General features: G+C 46.7%; 1 long non-coding RNA gene across 2 annotated transcripts in view; it reads left to right on the top strand.

Annotated features, from left to right (window-relative positions):
• Positions 1-25,682, top strand: part of LOC114231674 (uncharacterized) — a 94,301-nt gene continuing 68,619 nt past the window's right edge. For both annotated transcript variants that reach the window (XR_008558309.1, XR_003617651.2), the window contains exon 1: positions 1-86. This is a non-coding gene — a long non-coding RNA (uncharacterized LOC114231674). The remainder of the gene's footprint in view (positions 87-25,682) is intronic.

A 25,682-nucleotide genomic window follows, 5' to 3' on the forward strand; every position in this document is an offset into this window, starting at 1 on the left:
GGAACTTCGAGTTCACAAATCATCTCCTTTCAAGGCAAGTGCCTGGTGTGACAACAGGGTTATGACCCTCCCTCTCTTCAGAACAGGTAGGTCCAGAAGAGTTAAGTTGCTGCCCTGTATAATTTATAAACATGAGGATGAGTAAACCTTTGATGACTAAATTGTACTCTAAAATAATAATAATAGAAGACACCCTTTAAAGAAGAATTAAATACTTACTGGTGACTTTATTTCAGCAAACTGATATTACAAGTTTTGTGGTATGGAAGTTAATTATTAACGTCCTTGGAATTATAGATTTTTTTTTTTCCTTCCAGTACAAACTGCATTAGTAGGCAGAAGGTGTGATGGAAACCATTAGTGCTGGGGGATTAATATGGAGCCATGCAGGGGTGTGATAGATGGAGGAAGCTGCGTCAAGGTCTCAGGGAGGGCTGCACCAGAACTGGGCCCTGGATCTGGGCACCTGGCTCCACAGGACTTAGAAGGAGCTGCTTTTATTTTATTTTATTGGGGGGTGGGGGAGGAGAAGAGAAGCTTTTAATGAGGAGAGAACAAGAGATAATTTGAAGTATCCAAATTGTTTTTGAAATGAAACACCTCCTGATGAATAACTGTGCGAGGGGCTTGCACTTTCACAAGGAGGCAAAGGCTTCCCTCAGCCTCCACTTGCATCTCCTTGGAAACTCCAGCTCTCTTAAGGCCCAGTCTTGTGCAGAGGTTAAGAAAGTGGGCGGAAGCACTAGATTCCTTGGGTTTGTGTCCTGGCTCTGCTGCTTTCTAGCTGGGTGAGTTGCTTAACCTCGCTCGCTCTGCCTGCCTGTTCTTCCATGCAATGGGGATGTTAATGGCACCTACGTCTTAAAGTGATGAGGAGGATACGTGGGATCTTGCAAGTCAAGTATTCAGCACAGGACTTGACACTCAGCATGTGGTGGGGTGTTACTATCTCCAGTGTTCTCTGGGGGACCTTAAGCTTCATGAGGACAGGAGCTATTTTCTCCGCTACGGTAGGTATCCCCAAGTCCTAGTCCAGAGCCTGCCCAGCACATGGTCATGCTCTGTGTTTGTTGAATGAATGAATAACGTGCTTTTCCTTTTTGAACAGTCTGTCGGCAGGGAGCCCGTCTTTCCTTTCAGTTCTCATCAATCCCCATTCTTGTCAGGAGCCTCCTGTCACCCAGATTCTTCTCATAGTTGTCCCCACGTTATTTCCTCATTCTTTCCCAGCTTCCCAAGCTACAAACCTAGGTTGCCCTTGATTCCTCCCTCATTTTCTTTGAACCGGGCACCCAGGCATCCAGGAAGTTCAACAGTTTCCATTCCTAAGTCTGTCTGTCTGTCTGTCTGTCTGTCTCTCTCTCCTACTGCAAGTTGGGCTGCCTTGTTTCAAGCACTCCTTATGTGTAGCTTTTAATTATCGCTGTAACCTTCAAACTGTTGCCTCTCCTTGTTCACCTCCCCGATAGTCCCACTGGAATTTCCCTGCTAGATCCAATCCACTTTGCGCACCAGCTCCCTTCGGCTCACCTCCCTGCTGCCAGCTCCCCTCAGGCTGAGGGAGCAGGACCCAACTCCTGAGCCTGATGTACCAATCTCTTCCCACTCTGGCGCTAACAGACTTTACAGGATCATCTCTAGGGGCTGGCCCCACCCTCCCTAAACGTTAACGGGATGTTCTCTCAAGTCTCTGAACACACGCCGTGTATTTTCACTGGCTGTTTTTCCTCTCTGAAATGCCTCTTCTCCCCTCGGGGGCCCTCCTCATTCTCAAACCCCAGGGCCCCTCTGAATCGTCCCTTGGGCCGTTAGTTCCCATCCAGGTTCGTCCTGTTTCCTCTGAGCTCTACTAAAGCCGTGCGGTGACTCGGCCAGGCCATTTGCCCAGTGGACTGCTATTATCTGATTACTTGTGTGTGGCTTGTGTTCCACTGTGGCGTCTTCAGGACCGGTGCCCAGTAAGTATTCATTGTAGGATGAAGGAAGTGAGCAAAACTGCCTGGATAAACGATTCATCTGGGAGCCCTGCTTGTCCATAACGCTTCTCTCTGGTTGCGAGTTCACTGGCTTGGTACTATTTTCCCTTCCTTTTCTTTCTCCACCCGATTCTTTTCCTTCTTTGAAAAGCTCTATGGAGGCGACCGAAAATAAAGCCCTTCATAGCTCTGGCCTCTCAAAACAGTTGGACAAAAGTGAGAGAACGGCCTGGCCAAGGCATTGTAATAAAACCAACTCGAAAACACAAACAAAAATAACCAAAAGGCAAACCAAAACCAAATGGAGAAAGAGTCCACTCTTTTCTGTAGCCAAATCCATTGCCTTTAAAACCCAAACATTGGGGATTGAAGTTTTTAGAGCAGAAAATGAGTCACAGACATTAAAAAGTTGATTCTCAGAAACGTAATTAAAATCTTTTTCGTGAACCTTTAGGTTTGATCATTTAAGTTATGTTCTTAAACCCCCCCCCCCCCAAATTTAGGCCCAATGCATTCTTGAAGCTATTTAAAAAATAAGCTCCAGACTTAATGGGATTATCTTAAAAACTTTTGAACTATTCTGACAGCAGTGTGTTAGATTCAACTTTCCAGTGTCCTCAGCCTGTATGTTAAGAAGATACAAACAACAACAATAAAAACCCCGAAACAAACAACAAAAACTCTCTTTTCAGGTTGTTTATTTTTAAATGTAATATAGTACATAGTGATATGTCTTAAAAGTAAAATATGTAGTAGTAATATTTCTCTTAAAAGAAATTAGGGTCTAGCATTTACCATTTTTAAAAAACTCTCATTTTAATTAGCAATTGCTTTTCTTTTTAAATTTTGATTGATTGATTTTTAGAGAGAATAAGGGTGAGGGAGAGAGAGAGAGAGAGAGAGAGAGAGAGAGAGAGAGAGAGAGAGAGAGAACAATTTGTTGTTCCACTTATTTATGCATTCATTGGTTGTTGCTACTATGTGCCCTGACCGAGGATCAAAACTCAGAACTTTGGTGTATTAGGACGATGCCCTAACCAACTGAGCTACCTGGCCAGGGCCAAGCATTTACCCTTTTATCTAGTCTGATTGGTTTTTTTGTTTTTTTCTTTTAGTATGGTTGTTTTTAAGGCCACAAGAAGAATATTCTGATACTATATGCATTTGAAAATAAATATAGCATTTAAAAGTAAATGACCTAGTAAAGAAGGCAAGTCAGTAGAAAAAACCTGTTGCTGGACTTTTCTCCTTGATTTCCCTGGCCTAGTAAACTCTTTCCCAAAAAGGATTAGAATCAAAAGGAGAGCTAACACAGCATATTCTCCAAGATACTATTTTCTTAATTTAACAGCCTTCGTCCCTCAGATTTGTAGATTAGGACAATGTGGCCCTTCTGGGAAAAACACTGTACCTTGGTTTCAATCAGAATGGAGGTGAAATTTTTGCGCTATGGAAAGTGTAGGGATTTGGAGGTTTGAAAATGAATGCTTCACACCCTGAGAAATGCAAACAAGAAACAAACAATCCTGTGTTTAATTTTCTTCTCAGTTTGTGGCCAGCACAAGAAGATAGGGTATTTTTGCCAATTTGACATTATGTACTCTGAGCTAGGGAAATGATTTTTTAAAAAAACAACAATGCATTTGATTACCCTGCGGTTGCCTCTTCTTCACAAACATTGTGTTTGTTAATCATTTTAATGTACTGACTGGTGGGGAGAGTGCTGGGAGGGATGGCCAGTGTTAATGTGGAAAAAAAAAAAAAAAAGGCCAAAATAAGTTTCTGCAGCGCTCAAATATCTCCTATTGTGCTTGATGCACTTTTCAAAGTGGATCATTCAAATCTAGGCGAAGCTATATCAGTGGATTATCAGAAACGTCCTACAAGGGGAAGTCCTGGAATAGTTACCTAATCTCAGTGGCATTCCCAGCATTGTAATAGGGATTCAAGAAGGTCATCTACTCCAAGACAGTACTCAGTCTGTGTTGTCAGTTACTGATGAATTTTTCTGTTTGCCACTTTCACCCAGCAAAGCTCTCAGATTGATGTATTTATGGGAGATACAGAACTGTTGGATTTCAGTGTTCTGTGTTTCATTCAACAAACTCGGGTTTCCATGGAAATAGAAACTCTTTTGGGCTTCTTTAAAGCCAAGACACTACCTTTGGGCTGAGTGCAGATTCCAGTGTCATTATCTGAGTTGAATTCTTTGCACCCTTTAGCTACAGTGAAGGGAGGGTCTTGGCAGAATTCACTGGGTTATGGGAGATGAAGGAATGGCTTGGATCAAAGTATGTAGAGATAGAGATCAACCAAAGGACTTGTATGCATGCATATTAGCATAACCAATGGACACAGACACTGGGGTGGTGGGGGCTTGCCCTCCGGTATGGGAGTGGGCCAGTGGGGGGGAGGGGAGGGAAGGAGACATGTAATACTTTAAACAAAACAAAAAAAAGTAATGCAGATACTCTGGGGGAGATGGCTGGGACAGCCACCCCTAAATTTGGATTCCAGGCCCTGTGCTCCCTCTTACTAGCCAGATGACCTTGGGCAAGGTCATGTGGTCTAGCAAGGTCATGTGGTCTAGCAAGGTTATGTCGTCTAGCTGCTCTCTACTTTCCCTGTCCGTAAATTGGGGCGAAGAGTGTCCTCGCCTCACAAAGCTGTTTTGAGGATTAAGTGAGATCAAGGATGTGAAAGCTGCCATTGTGAGTTTCTCCCCTCCAGCAAGGAAACCTGACTGGGTTATCCCACTTTGATAAACCTGAAAACCATTCTGCAGTACCACACCTTGGGAGCTGATCCAATTCTGGATCTGAGGACTAAAATGCTTTCTCACAGCGTTTTCTTTGCCCCTTCACACCCCAGCATCCCTGCAGATGCAACAACCAAGGACCAGGCTCAGCGAAAACCTCCCAGAGATACTTTTAAGTAGGGCCAGGTGTACATTTACCTGGGAATCACACTTCCCGGGTTCGTGCCAGGACTTGCCAAGGCTTTTTCTTTTGGTTGTGTCAAGTCTAGAACAACGACCAGTGACCTGATCCCTTCCTAAGCCAGTCAAGAGTTAGGTTGGACAGAGGGCCATTTCACAGTCAAGATCACCATTGAAGAGTTATATGCTGGTCGACTGTGCCGGCCATGTTCTAACCTCGTCTTTCCCGGGAGAGTACTGGAAGGACTCGCTGTATTCTCCCTTCAGGAAGCAGAGGAAGCACGGACATTCGGATTAATAATTAACATCATGACTGTCAGACGCTGAACCAAGCGGTGTGCCAAGTACTTTATATGCACTAACTCCTTTCTCCTCGGAGGCTGGTGCTGCCAGTGGTGCACTAGCATGCGGGCTTCAAGGGGCAAAGACCCTGCCTGCCTTACTCTTATTCCAGAACATACTGTGGTTTGCCGGTACATAAGAGGTATGCAATAGATATCTTACCTTATAATAGACAAATATGCAAATTGACCGTACCTTCGCTACGCCCAAGCCACGCCCACCAACCACGCCCACCAGGAAACCGTTGCAGGGACATTGGGGTATGGCTGAGCCCAAGGCCGGGAAAGCCACGGGCGGAGGCTTTCCCGGCCTTGGGCACCAGCGGGGAGCCTGCACGGATTGCAGGAAACCACTGGGGGTCGGCTCCTGCGATCGGTAGCAGGGACGCTGGGTGCGGCCGAGCCCAAGGCCACTGCCTGGGGCCAAGCCCCGACCCTGAAAGAAGGCAGAAGGTGGTGGCCACAGCCAAGGCATGGGTCCCCGGTGCCGGTAGAAAACTGGTGCAGGCAGCCAAGTAAATGAAGGTCTATTGCACGAATCTTCGTGCAAACGGGCTACTAGTTTGTTTAATAAGTGAACCACACACACACACACACACACACACACACACACACACACACAGACTCTCTCTTTCTCTGGTGCCCTGGGTTCCTGGCTCCTATGGCCGGGGATATACTTCCCTGTGCCCACGTGGCTTATGGCCATGTGGGCCTCCACACATGGACTAACAGACTTTAATGAGCTTGAATGCTGAACTACACCCAGCTACAGCATGGAACGGAAGCTCTGGACACTGGCCTACTTTTGGAACCCCAGCTGCACCTTTTCCAGGACTGGCTCCTCCCAATAAACTTCCACTAAAAAATAAAAATAAAATAAAAATAAAATAAAATAAGTGAACCCCATGCTACCGTTAAAAACCACAGTATAGAGTGGTTAAGTGGCCGGCCCAGGGTTGTGCAGCTCAGTAAGTGAGGCAGCCAGGGTTCCTGGAGCCCACACAGGGAAGGCGGCATCACCACGCCCTATGCAGCCTTCAGGAGTCCTTGTTTGCCCCTGTCCTCAGCTGTGCAGGCTCCCCTGCCCCCAGAGTTCTTCCATCGAGTTCTCCAGAGAGTAAACCTGTGATTTTCTGCCCAAGTTGAGGGGAAAAGCAGTCACTCAGGTGCACCAGGCTCCCCAGGAGTCTTAGTGCCTAACTGGATGGATGGATGGATGGATGGATGGATGGATGGATGGATGCATAGATGGATGGATGGATGGGTGCGTGGGTGGATGGATGGATGGATGGATGGATGGGTGGATGGATGGATTTTCCAACTGCTGCTTATATAGATTTTCAATCAATAATCTTGTTTTCATTGCCATATGTACCTTACTTTTTGAGTAACGTGGTGTCTCCACTTCTTTTTTTTTTAAATTACTTTATTGATTAAGGTATCACATATTTGTCATCAGCCCCCTCCCCCCGTTCCCTTCCCAAACTCCCCCCACATGCATTCCCCCCTCCCCCTGTTGTTCGTGATCACTGGTTAGGCTCATATGCAAGCACACTGTCTCCACTTCCTGAGACTTCCAAGGATCTGGCACTTTAAAATCAGTTACTTCATTTCCCACTTTCTCTCACCTGAGTTTATGGACAATTTGTTCATCTGCTTCCCAGCTCCCACTCTGTCCTGGTCAGTTTTGCCTTTTCAGTTTCCTTACAATCCCTTGAATGGGGTTTTAAAGGAGAACCAGAAAACACATTTGTGCCCTGGCTGGGTAATTCAGTTGGTTAGAGCATCATCCCAATATGCAAAGGTGGTGGGTTTGATCCCTGGTCAGGGCACATACAAGAAGCAACTAATGAATACATGAATAAATGGAATAACAAATTAATGTTTCTCTCTCTCCCTCCCTTTCTTTCTCTCTGAAATCAATTAAAAACACACACACAAACACATTTGTTTAGTACACCATGCTTAAACAAAATCCTGTGATCCTTTTATTATGTTACTTTTTAAAGTTAAGTTTCTGATTTCAAAAATTAATGTTTGCTTATTTTACATATCCTACCAATCCAGATACAAATTTTCATGCATATATGAAAATATTAAAATTTGTTTTTAAAATACCAATTACCATTTCACACAGTTTTGTAAATTTTATTTTCACTTAGCAATGTTCCGCAGACATCCATGTTAATACATAGATATGCCTTATATTTTTACTAGAGGCCCGGTGCACGAAATTCGTGCACTTGGGGGGAGGGGGTCCCTCAGCCCAGCCTGTGGCATCTTGTAGTCCGGGAGCCCTCAGGGGGATGTCTGACTGATGGCTTAGGCCCGCACCCCATGGAGTGCGGGCCTAAGCCTGCACTCACCAGCCTTGAGCCCTGCTCAGGGTTTCTGGCTGAGCGCACTCACCATCAGGGGGCAGCTCCTGCATTGAGCATCTGCCTCCTGGTGGTCAGTGTGCATCATAGCAACCGGTCATTCCACAGTTTGGTCGATTTGCATATTAGCCTTTTATTATATAGGATTATTTATATATATATATATTATATAATATATATATATTTTAAAATATATTTTTACTGATTTCAGAGAGGAAGGGAGAAGAAGAGAGAGATAGAAACCTCAATGATAAGAGAGAATCATTGACCGGCTGCCTCCTGCGCAGCCCACACTGGGGGTCGAGCCCACAACCCCGGTATATGTCCTGACCGGGAATTGAACCATGACTTCCTGGTTCATAGGTTGACACTCAACCACTGAGCCATGCTGGCCAGGCTGGTAGGCCTTTTAAATACTGGCATCTGCATACATCACCTTTGGGGCTAGGCAGTTTTTGGACTCCCTCCTGACTCAATGTTGGAATGTAACTGGAGGCTTCCACTTTGCACACATGGAAACAGAGGCCTCAGGAGTGGGGGTGACTTTCCCATGCCACATGTGGGCAGAGCTGGGGCTATGAAATACATGTCCTGGGCCCCAGCCAAGTCCAAGCCTCCTTCCTGCATGGAACTGACACAGGAACCCCTCCAACCTGCCCTTACTGAGCCCTTTACCTTCCTGAAGCCGAAGTCATGGGCCTCAGGAGGGGAGGCGAACCCGCTTGTTCAGGACTCTCTAAGACCTTCCTCCTGCTCTAGGTTCTTTGCATATGTTATGCCTACAAGTATCCTGCGAGGTCCGTATTAGTAAGTATATTATACAGAGGAGGAAGTAGAAGAACTGGGACTCAGCGCATCAAATTGGTGATCTGTGCCCAGTGCTGAGATTTAGCACCAGGACTCGAGGAGATCTGTTTTAGAATGAAGACTGCGGCTGTGTGTGAGTTGGATTTAAAGGAGGAAAGAGTGGTGTCAGCATAACCCATCTGCCCGGTGTGGTGAAGGAAGATGTTTCCTGGGAAAACTGAAGACACTGACGCCGCCTCCCCACTAACATGCACCAATTCAGGCGTCAGAGTGAAACCTAGCAGCACAAATAACTTCCCAGGGCTCCGTCTAGCTGTTTCAGGATCTGTGCTGATGGGGTTGAGCACAGGCGGAACACAATGCTTGCTGGCCGAGCCGCGTTCTGGAATGACTGAGCTGTCCAGCACGGCCAGTGGGTAAATGTCAAGTAAACACCAAATTCAAGTGCAATCTAACTATTGTGCTGGGACTGTTTGCTTTAGATATAATAGTCGGCAGGAAGGGAGAAGGAGCCCGAGGAGGAAAAATATATGTAACTTCAGAAGGCAAATCGTGAGCGTTGGGAGCCCTCCCTGGGCCAGCTGGAATGTCGCAGAGACCAACGTCAAATAAATAAAGAGCCTCCACTCCATGTTGCAAAAATAAGCATGTCCATTTGCTTGAAAAAAGTTTTTCAGATGAGGGAACATTTTCCAGTCAATCACCCTGCAGCAAAGTCATCCTGTTGAATTTGTGACTCACAGGCTCTCTGTGTCAATAGACAGGGAGCTGGCCCAGCGTTATGACTTCACTGGGAGATGAAGCAGAAGTTGGGATGAGGCTGGGCTGGCGTTGAAACAGGGCTCCGAGCTCTGACAAGAAATAGCAAAGGAAAGTCTGACGGCTCGCTCGCAGGGTGGGTAATCACATTTGTTGGTCCCTTTTCTTTCTTGCTTGCTTGTCTCCTAGAAAAGGACCAACTTAAACTTTGACTTACTTCATCCTTTCCTTGCATCAGCTTTGATGGAGGACCTGGCCATTGTGAGGGCTACGATGAATGGGGCATCGCGTGGGCCTGGTGCGCTTATGCACATTGTTACCACATTCCATCCTCATAGCTATTCTCTAAGGTGGTGGGTATTCATGGTACTCTATAGGTGAGAATATTAACGCCCACAGAGGTTAGGCATCTTTGTAAGCTGTGGGCCAAGGATGATTATTATTTTTTAAATCCTCACCCAAGGGTATGTTTTTATTGATTTTTAGGGGGAAAGGTGGCGGAGAGGGAGGGAGAGAGGTCAATGTGAGAGAGAAAGAAACATCGATTGGTTGTGGTTGCCTCCCAGATGTGCCCCAACTGGGGATTGAACCCACAACCGAGGTGTGTGCCCTGGTTGGGTGGCTCAGTTGGTTGGAGCATTGTCCCATACGCCAACAGGTTTCTGTATGATAGCTGAACAGCCTTTTGCTGTCCTACTGTAAACCAGATGCAAGCCTTGGCACTGGGACCCCACAGATAAGTGAAAAGTGGTTCCTGTCCTGACTGGTTTGGCTCAGTGGTTAGAGCATCGGACCACAGACTGAAGGGTTGTGGGTTTGATTCCTGGTCAAGGGCACGTATCTCAGTTGCGGATTCACACCCTGTCCCTGGTTGGGACGTGTGCAGGAGGCAACCAGTCTATCTGTCTCTTTCACATTGATGTCTCTCTCTCTCTCTTGCCTCCTCCTCCCTCCCTTTCACTCTCTCTAAAAATCAATGGAAAAATGTCCTCAGGTGAGGATTAGGAAAGAAAAGAAAAGTGGTCCCTGCCTTTGAGGAGCTCAGGGACCAGCCAGTGACTCTTATCTGGCATATTTAATTGGCATGATCAGTGTAGGTTGCCTGAAACCAGGAGATGTTTCAACAAAGAAGCAAGAGGCTCACTGCTTATTTTCCAAGTTGGCACCATTTGCGAATGCCTCAGGAATGCGTGAGGGATAGAAAACCACCGAGAGATAATAGACCATAGATGAGCTAAAACGTGATGCCAAACAACTGATCTGAAGGCAAAGCTCGCTGCCAAGGGACTTTGTTTGGTATGCTGGTTGGGGAGGCTTGCTGTTTGGTCTTGTGTAGCCACAGAACAAGGATGGGCAGGAGGGCGAGCCCTTCCACGCAGCTGGAAGGCTCGGCCTGCAGACTGGGCACTCCTGTAACACAACCGAGAGCTTGGGTTAATCATTTGCTTCATCTGCTTGTCGGGCTCTTTAGCCCTAATGTGAAGGAGGGGATGGAGCAAGTCCCTCGTGGTTCGAAAGTATCGGGATGCATCTGGACGGTTGGATCTGTTCTTGACTTTGTCCGCATGGCCTCAGCCTAGATAGTCTCAACCTAAGCAATGAAAAAAGCAGTGGACCTGCTAGCTCTCAAAGCTGAGCCGTTTCTTCATTCTCCCTGCAACTCTGCTACACATTGAGCTCATAAAGTAGGTTTGATCTTTTAGAAAATCTGTTGTCTGGCTAGACAAAAGCAGTTCTTAGAGTGGCTTTGCCTTTGTTTTAATATCACACTGATTCTTTCTCCTTCTATCTTCCTGTGGTCTGGTGTTCTCCCAGCTCTGAGCTGTCAGTGTATGTAATATATTCTCTGGTCTCCTCAGTTCTCTTAAAGTTCTAGTCCTTAACGTTCTAGTCCTCTTGATGGCTGGGAAAATCCTTGAAAGGACTCGGTCAATACTCTCGTTGTTGTTGTTAATCCTCACCTGAGGATATTTTCCCATTGAGTTTTAGAGAGAGTGGAAGAGAGGAGGACACACACACACACACACACACACACACGCACACACGGAAACATTGATGTGAGAGAGACACATCGATTGGTTGCCTCTGGCACAGGCCCTGACCAGGGCTGAAGATCAAGTCTACAACCGAGGTACATGCCCTTGCCCGGAGTCAAACCCGGAACCCTTCAGTCCACAGGCTGACACTCTATCCATTGAACCAAACTGGCCAGGGAAATACTCTTTTGCTGGAGTATACTTTAAAAAAAAATTATTTTGGCTCTGTGTTGTTTGAGCCCTGTGAGTGAGAATGCTCCTTTTACCATTTTGAATTTCTCCTCTTCTGGTTGGCAAGTATCGTGTTCTGCTGTAATCTGCCTGGAAAACAAACAAGAGAGTTTACACTGGTCTCTGTGTCAACCATCTGCCCCCTCAATGATCTCTATAACAATGTAAGTGCTAGAAGACCAACTCTGTGTGTGTGCGTGTGTGTGTGTGTATAGGGAGAGAAATTCATTCATTCGTTTACATGGCTGATGGTTAGGGAGCACCAGACCAGCTGTGTGTCTGTCGTGGTGCTAAGCATTGGGAACACCAGTGGTGAACAAAGATAGAGGTGATCCTACCCACAGGGAGCTGACAGTCTATTGCCAGTAGAAATACATTAATTAAATAATCGTAAAAATAATCGCAGACTAAGAAAGAGGATGCAGAGTCCAGGAAAGCTTATACCAGGTGGAGCTGGCCTCGTTGGAGTATACCTGGAGTGTAGTGGGGAGAGAAAAGCCATGTTTTTTGTGTGACCTCTGATCCGCAGTGATTAAAACAAGTATTTATGGCCTTGAGTTAGCATGACCTCAATGGTATTTTAAAGTTATTTCACTTTTTGAAAGTTATTTAATGCCCTAGGCTAGGGGCTCAGGGCAGAGAGGTAAATAAGGTATTGCCTAGGAGACACACCCCTAAAAATTGCAGTGTAAGGTGCCAAGGGTCATCATAGCAAGTGGGGTGCACAAGGAGCTCCAAAGGGAGAGGGGTTAATTCTGCTTGAGGGAGGGCAGAGGAGGGGTACCCAGGCAGATAAAGGCATGAGGTGGGAGAATGCAAGCTGTGGTGGTGAATTGGTATGAAACCCAGTGGGGCCAGAGTGGAATGTGTAGGTGCGATTGGTGAATCTTTGGGAAAGTCATTTAGGGACCAAACTTGAGGGGCCCAGTGTCACGACTCCCCTTACGACAAATAGTTCTCAAGACCCACATGTTAAAGTTGTATTTCCCACACTTCCGGTGATTCAAGAACCGCATTCCCTTTTTTGGCATGGATGTGTCCTACCAGTCCTAAAATGATTGATATTTTTCTTTAAATCTACTCATTTTCAAGACATTTTAAGACATACCTAACAATAATGTGCAATATCACAATTTGGATGTGCTAGCTCAAACCATAATTCAATAAATGCATAACAATGGAAATAACACATGCTTCACCGTGTGCCACATAAAGCCATCTTGCGTCCCAGGGTACTCACATTCCATTTTGATAAAAACCGTTCTACTGCACCTCTAGAGTGAGTTGGACGTGGAGAACCAGCGTCCCTCCTTCTTCCAGCACTCCTGGGGTACATTCCGTGCTCCAGCCCGCTCTCTCCCACCTGGAGGGCTAAGCTTCTAGGACCAGGTAAGGGTTACCCCACCCCTTGGAAGAGAACTTTGGGCTTGGATTTTCTTTCTTTTTTCTATTTTCTCTCATTTCTGTGGTTCTGAAGAGCATGCACTGTGCACCCCAGCAGTGCAGCTTCCGGTGGTCAGTTACCTGTTTAAAACATACAGCGTTTTTGTTGTTGTTTGTTTTCTGTCCAGGAATATTCACAAGAAAAAGGAAGGGAGTTTGTAATACTAAGCATCTTGTCTCTGGGTTAATCCTCAAAACAACCCTGAAACAGTCCCATTTTACAGAGGAAGAAACTGAAGCTCTGTCGGATCCAAGTAACCGGATCTCAGGACTGTGTGGCCCGCCAGAGCTGGGCTTTGAATCCAAAATTGTCTCAAGATCCAAAGCCAGCGGCTCTGTCTTTGGCTTCTCAATTCACTTGGGCCTGTTTCTCATCTACTTAACAGACGCTTGTGAATTCCAGTTATGTACAAAGGGCTCTGCTATGAGAAGGGAGATTCAGGGAAGAATATGAATGACAGAGGCTGTGTTCCTGGGGCAGTCAGAATTAGAAATAATAACTATTTTTTTAAAAAAAAACACACCAATTAAGTGTAATTAACTATTTTTTAAGTTTAAAAAATTAATTGATTTTATATTAACTAATGCATGTACATGGCAAAAGATTCAAACAGTTTATGGAAAAATCTAAGATTAAAAGCAACACTTTTTCCCATTACTCCTAACTACTAGGTCTGTTCTGCAGATGAAACTATCATGGGTAGCTTCTTTCTGATTATTTTTATTTTGCTCTGCTGTTCTACAGAGACTTTGAAGCGACTGACAGTGAAGGGTGGGTTTTCTTTTCCCTTATAACATTAATAATATAGAAATAGAAAACCAAGTCCCTGAAAAAGAAAAAGAAAAAGAAAAAAAAAGAAGGAAGCTAGCTTGCAATACAGTTGCTATGACCAAACATCAACTGCTTCTTAGCTTCCTGGCAGCCTTCAGACAGAAAGGGAACCAGCGTTGTTCCGTAGCTCTCATCCACACAGAGGAAGAAGTCCTCTGTTATTCTGGGTCCTCAAGCCTCCAGTTCACTTATCACCTGGAAGCCCACGTAGGGACATCGATAGACACGATAATGAACGTGTTGGGCAACAGCTTTCCCACAAACGCCAATTTTTGTCTGTCATTTCTTGTCAAGACCTTTAATTAAGGTCAAGGGCTTAACATGAAAGCAGACGTCAGTGAGGGCTTGGCTAACCTGGCTCAACAGAGGACTGCGACACAGAGCAGAATGGAAGAAAGGCTGGTGAGGGCTACAGGTGAAGTATAGCAGGAGCTCAGAGGACCGTGGGGTTACAGAAGTCCCCCCTTATCTAGCGGGGCGGGGGGGGGTACCTTCCGAGACCCCCAGTGGCTGCCTGAAAACATGGAGAGTACCAAGCCCTAACCAACTTCTTTAACTCTTCCGGGAATACGACGGCGGCTTCTTCATCGCCAGACACAGCCTCTCCAGTGATTTTTGTATTTTTCAGTCCAAACCTACTCCCGAGTCTGTATAACCGCCGCTTACTGGCAGTGAGTAGCTTGGTGTCTCGGTGTCACTCATTTCAGGGGATTCCTTGCTGAAGTCTCCGTAAAGGCTCAGTGCTCTCTGGGGCCACAAGTTTCTGCCAATCAGAACACATATTCTGCTCACGTCCTCCACCCACAAACGTAATGATGCCTTTTCCATCGTAACTGAGCACTCATCACACACTGTGGCTGTGACTTTCGCAGATGGATGTGCGACAGCAAAACTAGTACAAATTCTTTTCCTTCCTTACGATTTCATTCTGACCGTAGATCTTAGCAGCCTCAGCATGCGATTCTCTCCTCCCCACCCCCCCTCCTTATTAACTCGGAACTGTCACCTTTTCACTTAAAGGAAGCACTTTCCGGCTTCTCGTTGGTATATTCGAATTGCCGGCATCACTACTGGTGACCATTGGGGCCATTAATAAGCAAAGTAAGGGTGATTTAAGACAAGCATGGAGATACCAGGGTAGTGGATCTGATAACCACCATGGGTACTAGCTGTTCACTAACAGGCAGGGAGAGTGTACAGTGTGGATACGTAGGAGAAAGGGATGAGTCAGGTCTCAATATCACAAGATTTCATCACACTATTCCAAACGTGTGCAATTTAAAACTTAGGATGCGCTTATACCCGGAATTTCCCTTTCAACGTTTTTGGACAGCGGTTGACTGTAGGTAACAAACTGTGGGGAGGGGGGGTGACCATATTTGCAGTTAGGCCATGGAGAAAAGGAGTCAAAAGGCAGAGAAAAGGGTCAAAGTGAAGGCCATCCCAGCCTTACGGAGCTAGTGCAAAGGCAACAAAGAAAATGCTTGGCCTGTATGGAGATGGTCAAACCGTCGGGGAAATTGAGAGGAAGATTCTAAGAAGGCTTCCATGAAAGAGACTGGATTTGCTGCTTGGATATTTTCTAGCTCTGCCGAGACAACTTTTTTGTTGAGTTAAGCGAAAATGAATGAGAATCAGATGGACCACATTTCTCGCGAATACACATGGGCTTAAAAAACGAAGGGGAACAAGGACTTGACAGAATGTGTCTTGGCTTCTGCCAAACCCAAAGTATTTGAAAAATCACACAAGACACATCTCGAACCCAAACACATGCCTGGATTCTCCCACTCCTAATTGCAGCTGCAGCCGTTTAATGAAATGAATTGTGTACAAGAAAATGGGGTCTGAATGGAGGGGCCTCATTAAAGAGAATGACTGATGTGGGGCGGTTAGCCAGGCTGCCCCTGAGGAGGTGCCCATCTCAGTGCCCTGCAGAGCGGGGGAGAGGGCCACTGTGGCGTTGCTAATCGAGCCATTGCTCTTGCCCCCTTGCAGAACAATTAAAACCCCATTTTATTTAACTTTATTGTATCATGTGTAGGAAGAATCCAGCATCTCTCATTTCTCCCCCTCTCTGTCTCTCAGATTTACATTTCAGACTGTAAAAAAATGAAAAGCAATATGTTTTGCATCAGTCTGTATTCACATGAGTGGAGACCAAATGAGAGATGGTGGAAATAGAAGAATGAGATCGTTAGCGGACTGTTTATTATAATGCTAAACTCTTGGCTTAGGGATCATGGACATGTGAAAAGTGGAAGAAATCAGGCCTGGAGAGGTTGACTGACTTGTCCGTGGTCCATGGTTGGTTGTGGAATTCAGACACAAGCAAGCCTGGGTTTCTGATTCCCGTTCTTTCATAGCAAACATAATTTTGTCAGGCTCAGGAGCTGAGATAAAAGTGAATTCTCTGAGATATCTTTCTTCCCTTCCTCCCTCCCTTCTTCCCTCCCTTCCTCCCTCTTCCTTCCTCCCTTCCTTCCTTCCTTCCTTCCTTCCTTCCTTCCTTCCTTCCTTCCTTCCTTCCTTCCTTCCTTCCTTCCTTCCTTCCTGACATTTTTGAGTGCTCAATAATGGCAATCAGCTCCAAAGATAGTTAAGACTCAAGCTCAGTCTGGAGAAGCTGCCATGTAATTGTGCTGTTACAGAGTTTAGAAATCAAAAAAGAAGCAGCCACCGAAATGGGCTGCAATAGAGATGGGAGGTAAGAGAGTAATTGAGGAAGGCTCCACAGAAGAGGAAGCCCAAGAGACCATTTGCAGGATGGACCTGTGAGCAAGTGGGGAAAGGTGTGAGGAGCACGGTGGGTTTGGGTGGGTGGGTGAGCAGTGGGGATCTGGGAGACTGAGGCTCCCTGAGGCCAGGGCTGACTTGGGGAAGGGGATGGAGGTGGTGGTGGCATTGGATGAGGGAGGAGAAGTGGGCAGGAGTCAGTCTCAAATACAAATACACCCTACTTGTATTCCATGTAAAGTAGGGTGGTTGGGTTTCATTGCATCAAAACCATGACTGCTCAAAGTCTACCCTTCTGAAATGAAAGTTCTTAAAGAGGATTCTGAGAGATTTTTACATGTTTTATGATTGTTACTGGTGTGTGTGGACCATGCTTGTTGAGCTGTACTCTTAGGATGTATGTACATTTCTGTCTGTAGGCTACCCCTCAATAACAAAGGAAATAAATGATAGGATGGGCAGGATCTTTACTAACTTTTTAAACTATAAGGTGTCTGCTCATGAAAGCAAAGATTATGGTAAAGTAATTGGAATCCGCAGAATTATCTTTCTCATTCCAGGACTCAGAGAGTGTGACCCAAAGCAAACCTGAGGAAAACTAGTGGGGGTAGGAGGAAAACCTGCCTGATACACATCTCCACTGGGATGTTCTAGACTCTAGAGAGTCCTCCAGCTTAACACATCCCCAGTGCCTTCCCCCACACATGCTCTTGATCCTCAGTTTCTGATCTTAGTGACACTGTCACCTCTGAGTCACTCAACCCAGAAACCTCAGAGTTCCTCGTGACTACTCTTTCTCCCTCACCACTCTCATTTAGGTAACTTCCCAGTCCTACTTGTAAATATTTCTTTGGTATGTGACTTTCTCTTCAACCCTAGGTTCACGGATCTGGTTTTGGTCCAATTTATCTCTTTCTCACTCTTTCACTTAAACAAGCGAACAAAAAACCCACTTTATATTTTCAATTTCTTCTACCGATTTACATTTTGCCACATTGTTATTTGCCTGGATTAGTGCAATGGCTCCCTAGGTGGCCCTGCGTCCACCCTTAGCCCCGGGAAACCATTACCCATGTGCCGCTGGAGTGGTTATTTTAGTGCGGAAATAACTTGCCACTGCCCATCCTTCACTGTCCTGCGGAGCAGTCGCAACTCTCACAAGAGAGGCCATCACTTGGGCTTCCAGGAGCCCTATCTGTGTTTTTTTAATTTTTTATATTTTTATTTTTTATTGATTTCAGAGAGGAAGGGAATGGGAGAGAGAGATAGAAACATCAATGATGAGAGAGAATCATTGATCAGCTGCCTTCTGCATGCCCCCTACTGGGTATCGAGCCCGCAACCTGGGCATGTGCCCTTGACTGGAATCGAACCCGGGACCCTTCAATCCACAGGCCAATGCTCTATCCACTGAGCCAAACCAGCTAAGGCACAAGCCCCATCTCTTGTCGCTTCCAGCCTCTCACTTTGCACTGACCACAAGCTTCCAGAACAAGGGAAGCTTCTTTCTGTTGGCTTGCTTTCTTGTGTTCTTTTGTTTGCTTGCTTGCTTTTGCTTGCTTTTGTTTTCGCCTCTGCACCTTTGCTCATCCCGTTCCCTCCACTGGGGATGCCCTTCCCGCCCATCACTTATTATCCCAAGGGGGACTCTTTGAAGAAGGAAGGGTTCCTTCTGAATCAGCCTTTCATCCTCAGCACCTGACATAAAAACGGGCACATTTGAGATGTCTTATAAATATTTACTGGATGAAAAACAAAAACAAAAAAGAAAGAAAAAAATATTTACTGGATGAGAGTATCCATGACTCGTAAACAATAGATTTGACAATGCCATTCGATCATTCATTCAACTATATGATCTCATTTAATCTTTGCAGAAGCTAATGGGCATTTATATGATATATACTGGGTGTGGTCAAATGGGTTGTTATAATACTGTATCAATGTTGTAGAGGTTGGTAAATAAATAGCAACTGTCCTGAGTGAGTCCCCCCACCCCACCACACTGGTTCCTCCCTTGGAGTCCCCTGGTGCTCCCTTCGATCCAGCAACCAAAGGGTTAACTCCAAGCACTGCAGGGGGCCCAGGAACTCATATGGTTGTTAAGGGGTGGTGCTCTCTCACCGCTGTCCAGGGGGGCGGGGGTCATGCAGTCCCGTGTCACAGAAGCCCCACTCACCCAGCAGGTATGGGATGCCCCCCGCCTCTGAGTGCAGGGCTCCTCCCAGGACACAGTCAGGCCTCCTGCTCCTGCCTCTTCCAGTCTGTGTGTTGTCAAGCATCTAGGCTGGCCGAACCCCTGAGTCCCCTTGAGCTTGGACAAATTCCTCTGTGCACAGAGTGAAGCTCAAGGTAACCTACTGTTAGAAGCTTGAGAATGGCCTCCCCAAATTATCTAAGCTTAAAATATAACACTAAGCAATGGTGTGTGTTGCAAATTCAAGATCAGCCACATTAAATTTAGTTCAACTCGTTCAAACAAAATTGCATTCACATGGAGACACCGTGGGGCATTTCTGGCCTGAACGCGTAATTATTTTCCCTAGGTTATAACTGTTTCCCTGTTTCTCACTTTCCAAAAATACAGAGTTCCCTTTTCAGCTCATACCCAGGGACAGTGGGGCAGCTGGAGACAGAGCACAGAGCACAATATTCATTGCTGTTTCTGGACATGGGGTCCAAAAGTTTACACAGAAATAAAAACATCCTTCCAAGGCCTAAGGCTTTGTGCTCCGAAGCTCATAGTTTCAGCCCGACTCTGCCGAACATCCCGGGATTTGAAGGACTTCCCATTCACCTCCTACCTGCCCTACAACACCCCATTCCTGGTCCTCCCGCCCACCAGGAAACCAGGACTTCCTCCGAGGCCCGTGCTATTGCCCTGCCTCCAGGGGAGCTTCTGAAGGAGCCTCTACAGCATGGGCTTGGTGCCAACCTGCCCCTCCGGAAGTCTTGAACCTGTGAGACACCAGGGCAATATAGAAGTGGCCCAGGGCAGGTCATAAACCCATAGCAAGCCTACAGGAACTGATTCAGCAGCTTCTGCAGGCCAGTGATCTGTGTTTCCTTGACTTTCAGACACTCCCCTCCCCCCCCCCCCCCATTTTAACATCTTTAAAACTGGGATAGGCATAACAATCAATGGCTCTTACAATTGCTCTTGGGGTTGCTAGTCATGAGATGTTCATGCCTGAATCGATTGATTCCCTATATAAATGTATATAATATGCACAGAGTGAGAAATTATCTCAAAAGCTGTTTCTAAGTAAGTTCAGAAGAGCCCTTTCACTAAGTACCAAGTGGAAATTCCCGGTGATAAGAAGGCAATGTGTCATGGTGTAATTGGCAGCATTTTTTTTTCTTCGTGGTTCATAAAATGATGAAATATGGCATTTGAGAAGATGATTCCCCTTTGTCCTCAAGGAGCTCATGTTTTATTTTATTTTTATTTTTGTTAATCCTCACCTGAGGATATTTTTTCCATGGATTTTCTTAGAGACAGTGGAAGAGAGGGAGGGAGGGGGAGAGAGAGAAACATTGATGTGAGAGAGACACATCGATCGGTTGCCTCCCACATGTGCCCCAACCAGGGCCGGAGATCAAACCTGCAACCCACGTACGTGCCCTTGACTGGGAATCAAACCCATGACTCTTTGGAGTGTGTGGCGATGCTCTAACCATTGAGTGCACTGGCCAGGGCAAGGAGCTCATGTTTTAGTAGGAAAAAACACACACCCAAGTGGTTAACGACTGTGTAGTAATAAGTGCTATGACAGAAGAAAGCATGGGGTGCTGTGGGCAGACAGGAGGGAGAACTGGCCTGGCAGACAGGGCCTGGGAAGGCTTCTAGGGGGAGGAGGCCGTGGCTCTAGAACATGATGGATGCCTGGTAGTTCATCAGGCGGAGAAGAGGAGTACATTCTAACCAGAGGCAGGTGTTCAAAGGCAAAGGCGAGGCTGCACAGCCCTGGGGAAAGAATGAACATTCTGTTTCTGGGTCAGGGCTAGAGAGCGAGGGCTCCCAGATGCATGCTCAGGGAGTTCGGTTTTATTCGGGCAAGGGGCATGACCAGGCCTATGCTTCAGAAAGGTATCTGCGTGCGGTGTGCCAGGTGGCTGAGGATGATTGCTGGGAGGCTGGGGAGGCCCTGCTGGGGATGGTCAGACAAAGGAGGAGTGAGGGTCTGTCTCAGGGAAGGAAGGGCGAGACCAGAAACCATACACCTGCTGGCTGTCAGATGTTCCCACAGGCAACCTTGGAGGTTGGAAGTATAATGCCCATTTTATAGTTGAGTAAACTGAGGCTGGATGAGGTGCAGTGGTTTGGATCAAAAGTTGAGTGGTGAGGTCAGAATAGTACCAAGGGATGGGCAGCTGACTGGCTGTCGAACGACCTCACATAGTGGGAAAGCTGTGGAGAAGACACTGGCCTTGGGGCCTAGTCCAGGGGCTGGGCAGGTTTAGGGACTGGCTTAGTCCGCCCACCCAGGGCCGCTTTAGCTCTGGGGGCTGGAGTCACACTATATAAGCTCTGAGGCATGGATGTATATTATATCATATACTAGTGGCCTGGTGCATGGATTTGTGCACATAGAAAGGAAGTGGGGCCACCCTCCCTCCTCTCTGGTTCCGGGATGCGTCACCCAAGAACTGCCGCTGCCAAGTCACCACAGCTCGGCAGTAAACCAGATTCGGGGCTGACAGTGCCCCAGCAACAATGTAACCCCTGGCCAAATGTGGAATTGCACGGCCCCGCGAGGAATCAGGCTCCCTCCTCTCTGGTTCCAGGGTGCATCACCGGAGAACCACTGCTGCCAAGTCACGGCAGCTTGGCAGCTCCTGCGTTGAGCGTCTGCCCCCTGGTGGTCAGTGCACATCAAATGTACTGGCCGGTGGGACGGTCACTTAGCCTTTTATATATATACATTGGTTTATGCCATACCATGCCATGCCATGCTTGCCATGCCATGCCATGCCATGCCATACCATACCATACCATGCCATACCATACCATACCATACCATACCATATTATATACTGATTTACAATGAAAAGTAGAAGTGTCACAGTGAGGACAGTGCTCCGGTTTCCAGCATCCTCTTCCTCTTTCAGACCTGTCTGTGGGAAGCAAGGGTGTGACCCGAAGGACTGATTGCCTCCCTTGTGGCAATCCAAGCAGGAGGTCAGTCATGGTCCGTTTCTCTTTAAATGATTCAGCTCCTGACAGCCTGGTGCGCCCATTCTGCCACTGGGAGGGGATGGAAGGCCCGCACTCCATTGCTGAGGACCCCGTCCCCCTGAACAGTGCTGGGATTTACCTCTATGTCTCACCACGTCTTTGCAGTGACCTACAAGGCCCTAGACGGCCTGGCTCCCTGCTTCCTTCCTCACTCATCTCCCACTCCCCACTTGCAAACACCCTTCTAGAACCGGGCTTCTTCAACACTCCTGGCACCTCCCACCTCTGGTCTTTTGCATCTGTAATCTCCTCACCATGGCACCCTCCTTCTCAGACATCCACATGGCAGATTCTCTCATTTCAAGCCTTGGCTCAAGTACCAGCTTCTCGGCATAACCAGCCTTTGCAACCCTCCCTTCCCAAACCTGGAAATCTCTACTCCTCTTGTTGATTTTATTTTCTTTGAATCACTTGTCACCCACTGAAGTGTCATTTTTTTTTTTTCAGAGTTATCTTTTTTTGTTGTCTGACTTCCTCCCTTGAATATAAGCCACACAAAAACAGGAATCTTATGTTTTGTTCACTCTGTCGTCATACCTAGAACAGTGCCTGGCGAAGGTTCAGGAACTATTTGTTGAATGAATGAATGAATGAATGAATGAATAAAAAGTGACTACTTTTTTGGACTTCTGGATCCAGACATTTCTTCTCTTCTTGCCTCTGGCCATTTCTGAGGGACACATTCCTTCTTTAGATTCCTCCATCTTAAGTCAGGTTTAGCTTTGTTTTGGGCGACTCTATCTCTTTTCAGTTTTGCATATCTTTGCCCTAGAGCTTGAGGGCATCTCACTGTCACCTCTAACTCTAGCCCAGGTGAGTGGAGAGCTGCCACATTGGAGTCGGGCCCTCTGACTTTCCACCCATGCAGCCCTCTCTGTGTGGGAAGTGTCTGATGAAGGGGCAAGGTGGATTGGAAAGTTCTGGAACGAAGGTTGGGGAGGCTGGTGAAAAGAGGAGAATTGAATAACAGGAAGCAGGGGTGTCTGAGGTAGCAATTCAGGGGCCGAGGTGGGTCATTTGGGGAGTGTTTTGTCCTTGACATTCATTTCTGTTAAGGTCAAAGCTTACTTACCAGAACTGAATTCCAGTGGAGCAGCTGAGAGCTAACCATGGTTGGTGAGGGTAGTAGTGGTTAGACCCACAGGCCTGAATGCCACAGTTGAAGGGACCTCTCCAGCGAGGGTCGGGGACCCCCTGAGATGACCATGCTAGGCTGCAGGCTCCGCACACAGAAGGGACGGGAGGGAGTCACTGCCTCCAGAGAACCTTCTGCCCTCTGGGCTGGAGAAAGGCCATCTGAGACAGCTGCCCTCATGATCAAGAGCTCTGAGCACACGGCTTTGCGACGCTGGTTCACCTGTCTGTGTCCTCAACTAGACAGGGAGATCTCTGGGAGCTGGAGAGCTCCCATTTGCAACCCCCCCTCCCCCTGCCACCTCTTTTAAAGACTATTTTTTAGAACAGTTTTAGGTTCACAGCTAAATCGAAAGGAAGGTACCGGGACTTCCCACATAACCCCTGCTCCCCCATTACCAATATCCCCCACCAGAGGGGTACATTTCTCACAACTGATGAACCTACATTGCCATGTCATTACTACCCAAAGTCCAAAGTTTACATGATTTACATTACATTGGCTTTGTACATTCTTTGGGTCTGGACAAGTGGATAAAGACATGTCTCTGTCATTATGGTATCACACAAAGTATTTTCACTGCCCTAAAAACCTTTGCTTACGCATCCCTCTCCCCTAACTCCCTGTCCCTGGCAATCACTGGTCCTTCCACTGTCTCCATAGCTTGGCCTTTTTCAGAATATCATGTAGTTGGAGTCACACAGTATGTAGCCTTCTCAGATTGGCTCCTTTCACTTAGCAATAGTAGTTAAGGCTCCTCTTATGTCTTTTCATAGCTTGATGGCTCTCTTTTTTTTTTTTTTTTTTTAGCACTGAGTAATATTTCATTGTCTGGATATACCACAGTTTATTAATTCATTCATCTACTAAAGGACATAAAATATTTTAAAATGTGATAAAAATATACATAACATAAAATGTACCACTGAAACTATGTTTAAGTGCACAGTTCAGTGGCATTAAGTACACCCACATTGTTGTGCAACCATCCCACCATCCATCTCCAGAACTTTTCCATCTCATCAAACTGAAGCTCCGTACCCGTTAAATGGAGCTCCCCATTTCCCCCTCCCTCTGCCACGGGTCACCTCTATTCTTACGTGTCTGTGAATCTGACTACTCTCGGTACCTCATGTCAGAGGAGTCCTGCCGTATTGTCCTCTTGTATTATTTCACTTAGCATGTCTTCACAGTTCATCCGTGTTGTAGCATGTGTCAGAATTTCATTCCTTTTGAAGACTGAATAATATTACATTGCATGTGTGTAGCACATGTTGTTTATCCAGCATCTATGGATGGACCCTTGGGTTGCTTTCCCATTTACCCTTGAGTTATCTCATGTTTAGAATACTGGGTAGGTGTTCGGTGAGTGGTGGATGGATGAACAAAGCTTGAATAGCACCTTGGGAAGGTCTGGGGTGAGGAGAGTTGAAGAAAGCTCCCCCCTTGAAGCACTGGTTCTGTCCAAGGAAGAAGCAGGAGGATGCTGATGAGGGAGTTTACAGACCTTTGTCACCTCCCATGGCGGTTTCTGTTGTCTCTTGTTTCTAGCAGTGATTAGCAGTAACATTGTCAGCACTCAAAGGGCCTGGAGGGAAGACAGGAAGTGAGGACTGGGGTGAGTCTATCCCAGGCTTAGCCTACTCAAAGGAGAAGAGGAACCTCAAGATCAATGGCAAGAATTTAGCATTTATTAAGCACCTATGGGCACCAGGCATTGTACTGGCTCTCATCCATCTGGTTTCACAGATTCCTCCTAACAAGCACATGAGGTCAAGATGACCTTCCCTGACCCCAGGTGCTCCCTGAAGTCAGAGCTGGGCCAAGGTATTTGAATTGGACTTGGGCTGTTGTTGCATTCTCTGCTCTTACCTCTAAAACCAACTGTCCCCCAGTGGGCTAAGCCAAAGCTATGCTTTGCTTTTGGAAGATATTTGCTGGATTCTAGGACTGGAGTCCAAGGCCTGGCCCTCTATTGCCCTGGGGCTGGTGTAAGATCGGTCAGGATGGGTTTTTGGACATTGTGGTCCCAGAGTGAGCCAGACTATCTCTGTGGCTTTTGCAGAGGCCAGTGGGTCTGAGTCCTGACCTTCATTAGCTGAGTATTTCTTGCCTACCTAGGAGGCCCCAGGTGGTCAGCGAAGGGCCTGAGGTTAATTGGAAGTTGATTTGGCCTAGAAAAAGAACCGGGCCTCCTTCTCCCTTATCTTATATCTTTGTCCCCATTGTGACTGCTGGGTCCTCCCTCAGGCATCAAAAATGCAGGAGTCAAGCCAACTGGCATTCTCATTCTGGAACCTGCCGCTTTCCAGCTGTGTGTGTTCTTGGGCAAGTCACTTGTCCATTATGTGTCTTGATTTCTCATTCTTTGAAATGGGGATAATTATTGTAGCCACTTTAGTGTCGATGTAGGATTTAAAGGAGCTAATGCATATACACCATTGAGCATAGAATCTGCATGTTCCAACTGAATAAATGTTATCTTTGTTAATAATCCCTTCCAGGTGTGCCTTCTTCACCTGAATGTGCTCCCTATGATTGCTACTGCACACCCAACTCCCCTGCACTTCCTCCAAGCAGTCTTCCCTGCTTCTGGCCAGAAGGATGGAGCCCTTCAAAGACCCCAGTGCTTTCCCCTGTTTATTCATGGTGTTTGTCGTTTGTAGGCCTGAGTCCTCTCCCTTGCTGATTTGCAAGCTTCCTTGGGCCGGGAGGATGTCTTTTTCACTGTTCAGGCTGTGCAGCACTGAGCGTGACTCCCCTCCATCTCTGGGCCTTTGACCTTGGGGCTGGGTGGGAATTACCAGCATTGCCAGGATGAGGAGACCCAG

Source organism: Eptesicus fuscus, chromosome 15, assembly GCF_027574615.1.
Source record: "Eptesicus fuscus isolate TK198812 chromosome 15, DD_ASM_mEF_20220401, whole genome shotgun sequence".
NCBI classification, from domain to species: Eukaryota; Metazoa; Chordata; class Mammalia; order Chiroptera; family Vespertilionidae; genus Eptesicus; species Eptesicus fuscus.